This window comes from Peromyscus eremicus, chromosome 23, assembly GCF_949786415.1.
Source record: "Peromyscus eremicus chromosome 23, PerEre_H2_v1, whole genome shotgun sequence".
Taxonomy (NCBI): Eukaryota; Metazoa; Chordata; class Mammalia; order Rodentia; family Cricetidae; genus Peromyscus; species Peromyscus eremicus.
In genome coordinates, this window is record NC_081438.1 from 12,490,615 (window position 1) to 12,497,745 (window position 7,131).

Here is a 7,131-nt window from a genome sequence, read left to right on the forward strand (position 1 = left end):
GTGCCGCCATGCCTGACTGAGCATGTAATTTGAATTCCTGAGCTCAGTGCTCTGGAGCCTATGTGCACTGAGCCGCAGACGAGTTAAATACCACTTTCCATACAGCCCAGCACAGGACTGTGTACAAACCTGTCCGAGGCTGGACAAAGGGTTTAGTGGTAGAGGCTGTGGGTGTCAGCCCAGTGTGAGAAAAAAAAGAAAAAGAAAAATGAGAAAACCTTCTGTACAATTTTAAAGACACGGCTTAAAGCAAAAAGGTGGTGATCTTGGGTTATGTGTGGAAGTTTTGTCTTTTTTTGTGGTTTGGTTTTGGTTTTGGTTTTTGGTGACAGGGTTTCTCTGCATAGCCCTGGCTGTCCTGAATTCCCAGCACTTGGGAGGCAGAGGCAGGGGGATTTGAGTTTTAGGCCAGCTTGGTCTACAGAGTGAGTTCAGGCCAGTCGGGGACGTATGAGACTCTGGCTCAAAATAAATACATTTTAGAATTCTTACTTAAAATCAGATTCTTGGTTTGGGGGTTGAAATTTCTGTTCCAGACCTAGCAACATGTTAAAGGGAGAAAGAAAGCCACAGTGATTTATTTTGAGATTAAAAGTTTGTTTGATTTTTACAGTTTTCTCCCAATTTGTATAGCATATTCTGATAGTGCATCTCTCTGCACAGTGAGACCCTGTCTCCAGTAAAAAGTAAAGTTCTAATCAAAACGTAATGCTAACATTCAGAGACTATTAGAAGATGCTACTTTTTATTACAGTTATTTATATGTGGGTAGGTACATAGAGGCCAGTGGACAACTATTTTGGGGAGAGAGACAATCTCTCGATGAAGTCCTGGAACTCACTCTGTAGATCAGGCTGGCCTTGAACTCACTGGAGATCCACCTGCCTCTGCCTCCCCAGTGCTGGGATTAAAGGCGGGCGCCCCATGCCCAGCCAGAGGACAACTTTTGAGAGCCACTCCATAGGATTTGCCAGTCCATGGGATTAAATTCAGGTTGTCAGGCTTGGTGGCAGTTCCCTTTACCTGCTGAGCCATCCCAGAATCCCTCCCTTATATGATTTGTTTGAGACAGGGTCTCACTATGTAGCCCTGGCTGGCCTGGGACTCACTATGAAGACTGGTCTTAAACTCATAGAGATCTACCTGCCTCAGCCTCCCCCATGCTGGAATTAAAGGAGTGTGCCGCCACACCAGAGTGTACAATTTAAAAGCAAGGCAGTTTAGCACTAGGCATCAGAATGCATGTGTGTGTGTGTGCTTGCACTGGGAACTGAACCCAGATCTGCTGCTGACTGGCACCGAACTCTGTCAGATGGTAGGTATGAAGTCTTCTTGATCCAGCCACTCACTGATGAGAACATACACCAGAAAATAGTTCAGCCATCTATCTGCTATTCCACCCCAGCACTTGCCTCTAATGCTAGCACTCAGGAGGTGGAGGCAGGAGGATCAGAAGTTTACAGTCATCAGCCACATCACAAGTCTGGGGACGGTTTGAGACCCTGTCTCAAAAAAAAAAAAAAAAGGGAAGCAGCAGCAGCTGGGGTTGTAGCCAAGTGGCAGAACACTGGACTAGCATTCACAAAGCCCCAGGTTCAATTCCCAGCCCTTTAATAGATAATAAATAAAGAGCCAGTCTGGTAACCTTGTTCTTTTCTCATAAGCATCCTGTTTATATTCGTCATTTTTGTAAGGCACTAATTGCCGCCATTCATCATTGGGTGAAGAAAGATCACAGTGCGTGGAAATACTGGAACAAGACTGATTTGAATTCTTTCACTCTGACTTTTCCTTCTTCCAAAAACTACTAGGACTGAAGATCTTAATGGAAAAAAAAAAAACCAAAAAAAAAAAAACCCAGTTGAGGCTCTGTCCAGAAAGCTGTAACACTCAGGCTGAAAGCAGTTGGTTTTGTTTGGCCTTTCATTTGTGTTTACAGATGTTAGGAGACCACTCCAGCAGGAGGGTGTCCTTTTCAGGCCACATCTGCTCTGTGTCAATGCTGAGATGAACCATCCATGGCTTTCCACTTCGCTTTGGCCCCAGAGCTCCAGTTCACAGGTGACCTGGGGTGGGCTGACACTTTAAAACACAGTGTGATCCTAGCCTGGACGGTGGCGCATGACTTTGATCCCAGCACTCGGTAGGCAGAGGCAAGAGGGTCTCTGAGTATGAGGTTAGCCTGGTCTACAGAGTGAGTTCCAGGACAGCCAGAGCAAACAGTGAGACCCTGCCTCAAAAACAAAAACAAACCGAACAGTAGAACCCTTAGGACAAGCTCATGGGGCAGATAGAGATTTCAGATATATCATGAAAATAGGTAATTTACTGAAACCCGTACACCTGAAGTCAGCAGACTGGGCAGTTAGCAGTCTGAGTCTGATGGACGGAAGGACACTGGTTGCTTTTGCAGAGGACATGGGTTTGGTTCCAGCATTCTTTTTGTGGCTCACCACCGTCCTTAACTCCAGTTCTGGTGGCTCTGATGACCTCTTCTGACCTCCACAGGCCATGTACATAAAACACTCATAAAAGAAAAAGTAGGTAAATCTAGCAGGGCGGTGGTGGCACAGGCCTTTAATGACAACATGGGAGGCAGAGGCAGGTGGATCTCTGGGAGTTCGAGGCCAGCCTGGTCTACAGAGTGAGTTCTAGGACAGCCAAGGCTACACAGAGAAACCCTGTCTGGAAAAACTTTAAAAAAAAAAAAAAAAAAAAAAAGGGCAAAAAAGACAGTCACTTACTTGGCAGGAGTGTGGCATCCACCTTTAATCCCAGTATTTAGGAGACAGAGGCATTTGGATTTCTTGTGAGGGCTACACAGGGAGACCTCGTCTCCAAAAGAAAAAATGAAAGACAGGAATGTTTCATTGTATCGTTAAGTTTGGCTTTTCCATCTTAGTTACTGTATTTTACCATAGTCAGTTTCTCTTGTATTCATTGGGGTTTCTTCATTGGCTATATGCTTGACAGATTGGCGGTCCAATGGACCAGAGACTAGGGTCCCAGAGACATGGGCTCAGCAAAGAGGAAGTAGCAGGAGTCCAGGAAATAAAGGTGGATGGGTGTGGTATAGGAAGAAACGGTTTCCTGGAGGGGGCTGTGGGCCATGGCCACTGGACTCTGGTGCAAGAGGATCAGGGGTTTATAGCCAGCTTCAGCTCCATAGTGAGTTATAGGCTAACCTGAGCTAAACTTCCAACGACGTACTTTGTTCTGAATTCTTTCTCTGGTGTGGAAGAGGCCCTGGGATTGGCTAATGCTCGCAGTTTGGTCTCCGAGAGCCCCCCAGCCTTTCCCGCTGGTGACGAAGGGACCTATCCACACTGCTTCACATCGGCTTCCAGCTCTCTAGCCTTCACCAGCTCACCAAAACTGCCACTGGCAAGGTAACTAAATCCTCAGTCTGCTCTGCTCTCCCTTGACTTCCGACCTCTACGTTCTTTGAGGGCTTGTTCTCACCTAGGATTCACAGTCTCCCTCCAGCTCCCACAGTGCTACCCTCTCTTTCTTTCTTCTCCACTTCATTGGCTACCCCTTCTCAGTCTCAGGTCTGGCTTCCCCCATTTCTTCAGCTCCCACAGGCCTTACACCCTCCAGCCGGCCAGGCCCGGGGAAGGAGAGCCCGGTTGTTATTGATGACTTCCTGGCTGGCTGGGTTTGTTTGTGTCTTGATACTTCACATAAGTGGAGCTGGAGTTGGCCAGCACGTTCCATCTGGCTTCCTTCACCTAGGGGAGTTTTATTTTTAGCGCCATATTTTTGAGATCCGGTTTTCTTACTTCGTGGTCAGTTTTATTCCCCTTCTTCTCCCTCAGCGGTGGCTCGCTGTGTGAGTGCGTCCATTTGATTCTCCAGGGGTTGCTCAACACCCACTTCCATCACTGTTGAGATGTGTCAGGTGGTGGTGTAGCACAGGCCTTTAATCCCCTCCTCCGCAGCACTTGGGATTCAGAGGCAGGTGGATCTCTGGGAGTTTGAGGTCAGCCTGGTCCACAGAGCGAGTTCCAGGACAGCCAAGGTTACATAGAGAAACATTGGGGGAAAAAAGAGAAAGAGAGAAAAGTATGTGTTTTGTTTGTTTGCCTTTTGTTGTTGTTTATTTTGTTTTGAGATAGGGTCTCACTATGTAACCTTGGCTGTCCTGGAACTTACTATGTAGACCAGGCTGGCCTAGAATTCACAGAGATCCATCTACTTCTGCCTTCCAAGTGTTAGGATTAAAGGAGTTTGTCACCATGCCCGGCATGTTTTGGTTTTGACAGAGAGTCTTCCTGTATATACCAGGCTGGCCTGAAACTCACTATGTAGCCCTGGCTGTCCTTGAACTTGAAATCTTCCTGACTCTGGGATTACAGGCATGTGCCACTACATTTGGGCAGACTTGGTTTTAATTATGAAATATTCTAAATATAGAAAAAAGCAGAATAGCAAACAGTTTTCTAAAAGATTTATGTATTTTAGATTTACTTATTTTCCTCCCCTTGAGCAGGGTTTCTCTGTGTAACAGTTCTGGTTGTCCTGAACTCACTCTGTAGACCAGGCTGGCCTCAAACTTACAGAGATCTGCTCACCTCTACCTCCTGAGCGCTGGGATTAAAGGCATGCACCACCACCGCCCTGTGAGAAATAATCTTGAATTGCCTGGTGTGGTATTGTACATCCAGCACTCAGAAGGCTGAGTCAGGAGGATCATGAGTTTGGAGTCAAGATGTTTCTCTTATGATTTTTCTCAGAATAGAGTATATTTTTTGCATCTGTTCCTTTAAAATTAAGTGATCAGAACTCAGCCAGGCCTTGGTATTGCATGCCTTTAATCCCAGCACCCAGGAGTCAGAGGTAGGCGGATCTTTATGAGTTCAAGGCTGGCCTGATCTACAGAGCTAGTTCCAGGACAGAGAAACCTTGTCTTGTCTTAAAAAATGGAAAAGAAAAAGAAGAAGAAGAAGAAGAAGAAGAAGAAGAAGAAGAAGAAGAAGAAGAAGAAGAAGAAGAAAAGAAAAAAAGTGATTAGGACTCAGCAGTTGGTAAAGTGCTTGCTGTGGGTCTTAGTTACTATTCTATTGCTGTGCAGGGACAGACACCATGACCAAGACAACTTATAAAATAAAGCACTTCATTGGTGGTGCTTACAGTTTTAGAGAGCTAGTCTATGATCATCTTGATGGGAAGCAGGGTGGCAGGCAGGCATGGTGCTGGAGCAGTGGCTGAGAGCTTCCATCTGATCTGAAAGATGGAGGCAGAGAACAAATGAGAAGCCTCAAAGCCCACCTCCAGTGACACACCTCCTCCAAGGCCACACCTCCTAATCCTTCCTAAACAGTCCACTAACTGGGAACCCAACTTGCAAATATAGGAGCCTATGGGGCCATTCCCATTCAAACCAGCACACCATACAAGCATGAAAATGTGAGTTCTAACCCAGCATCCATGTAAGTCATCTGGGAATAATGGCTCAGGCTTGAGATCCCAGCACTGGGGAGGTAGAGACATGTGCATGGCTCGCACTGGTGCACACGTGTGTGCACATACACAGACACCTAAATAAAGTAACAAAAATAAAGCCGGGTGGTGGTGGTGGTGGTGGTGGTGGTGGTGGTGCACACCTTTAAGCCCAGCACTCTGGAGGCAGAGCCAGGTGGATCTCTGTGAGTTCGAGGCCAGCCTGGTTTACACAGTGGGAGATTCAGGACAGGCACCAAAACTACACAGAGAAACCCTGTCTCAAAAATAAATAAATAAAACAAAAAATAATAAAAATAAGTCTTTAAAGCCAACAGCTTCCATTTAAAATTTTGTTATTTGCATTTATTTATTTACTCTGTGGGAGTGAGAGGCACGTGCTCCTGTGCCTGGGTGGAGATCAGAGGACAACTTGAAGGAATCAGTTCTTTACTTCCACCATGTTGGACACGGGATTGAACTCAGATGGCCAGGTTTGAAGTCAGCGCCTTTACACTCAGTGTGAAAGTTTAGCGGCAGAAGGCGAGCTCGAGCCAAGGGACACCACCTAGTCATACCATGCAGCAGAGGTCACGTGGGAGGTTTATTGGGGGGTGGTGCAAAGGCGGCCTCTGAGGGAGAGCAGAAGAGAGGGGCGAGAAGGGCTTGCCTTTTATAAGGGGAGAGAGCATATGTGCATAGGGCGAGTGCTCGGCTTGGTGGCTACAGGGTCACATCTTGGCTGCTGCTGCTGCTGCTGCTGCTGCTGCTGTATCCTACTCGGTCCCCGAGAGCAGGCCAGTGTAAATGCCTAAATGCTAACACTCAGGCCGCCCAGCTTCGGTTTCCACGTTTTAAAATTTTTGCTTCTTCGTTGGCAAAGAGGGAATCACAATTTAAAGTTTATATTTTCTTAAGTTGATTTTCATGAGTATCGTGCATGCCGGAGTGCATGTCTGCACACCCCACGCATGTAGTTGCCCATGGAGGCCAGAGGAGGGAGTCGGATGTCCTGGAGCTGGACTCACACGGTTGTGGACCGCCAGGAAGGTGCTGGGAACCGAGTTCGTGTCCTCTGCAAGAGGACCAAGCCGTTTTGATCGCGGAGTCGGCTCTCACTTTATGGTTTTGGAACATGCAATCCAATAACGGACTCGTAAAGACTCGAGATAATTATCTGTGGGGCTACCAGCGATCCCAGCTCATTCCTGTACCTATCCTTTATTTCCCACTTGACCTGGTAAACCATGCCTGACACCAAGGAACCTACTAACGGTGACAGGACTACAAGCCACCAGAGGAGGGGGGCGTGGCACTCTCACCTGGTGCGCACGCGTAGTTGTCAAAAAAGCCGGCTCTTGGGCGCCTGATTCAAAAATGCCATTTTAACTGTCAGTTTTTCACCTCTGTTCTACTGACCTTCGTTATGATGGACTGCCGTACATTGTTAGCAGCCGCGCAGACGCATCCATCCCTCGGGCTGGCTTCCTTTCAAGCAAAGCCAGTACTCCTACAAGGATGCCTTCCAGTGCATGCCAGCCCTCAGTGAGGTTTCCCCTTTAAGATGATGACGCAACGTTGGCGGAAACCCTTTCGCCCCCCACCCCACCCCACCCCGCCCCGGGGGGGGGGGGGGGGGTTCTTTTTAGGCAGGCACATCAGTAGCTACCTATATCCTCCGCGGGTGGG

The 7,131-nt window shown here is 47.5% G+C and overlaps 1 long non-coding RNA gene across 1 annotated transcript; it reads right to left on the minus strand.

Annotated features, from left to right (window-relative positions):
• Positions 1-2,754: 2,754 nt before the first annotated feature.
• LOC131898168 (uncharacterized) lies at positions 2,755-7,038 on the minus strand. Its single transcript, XR_009375859.1, has 3 exons — positions 6,765-7,038; positions 5,134-5,226; positions 2,755-3,988 (listed from the first exon to the last, which is right to left on the minus strand). It is a non-coding gene; the product is annotated as an uncharacterized LOC131898168 (long non-coding RNA).
• Positions 7,039-7,131: the final 93 nt, after the last annotated feature.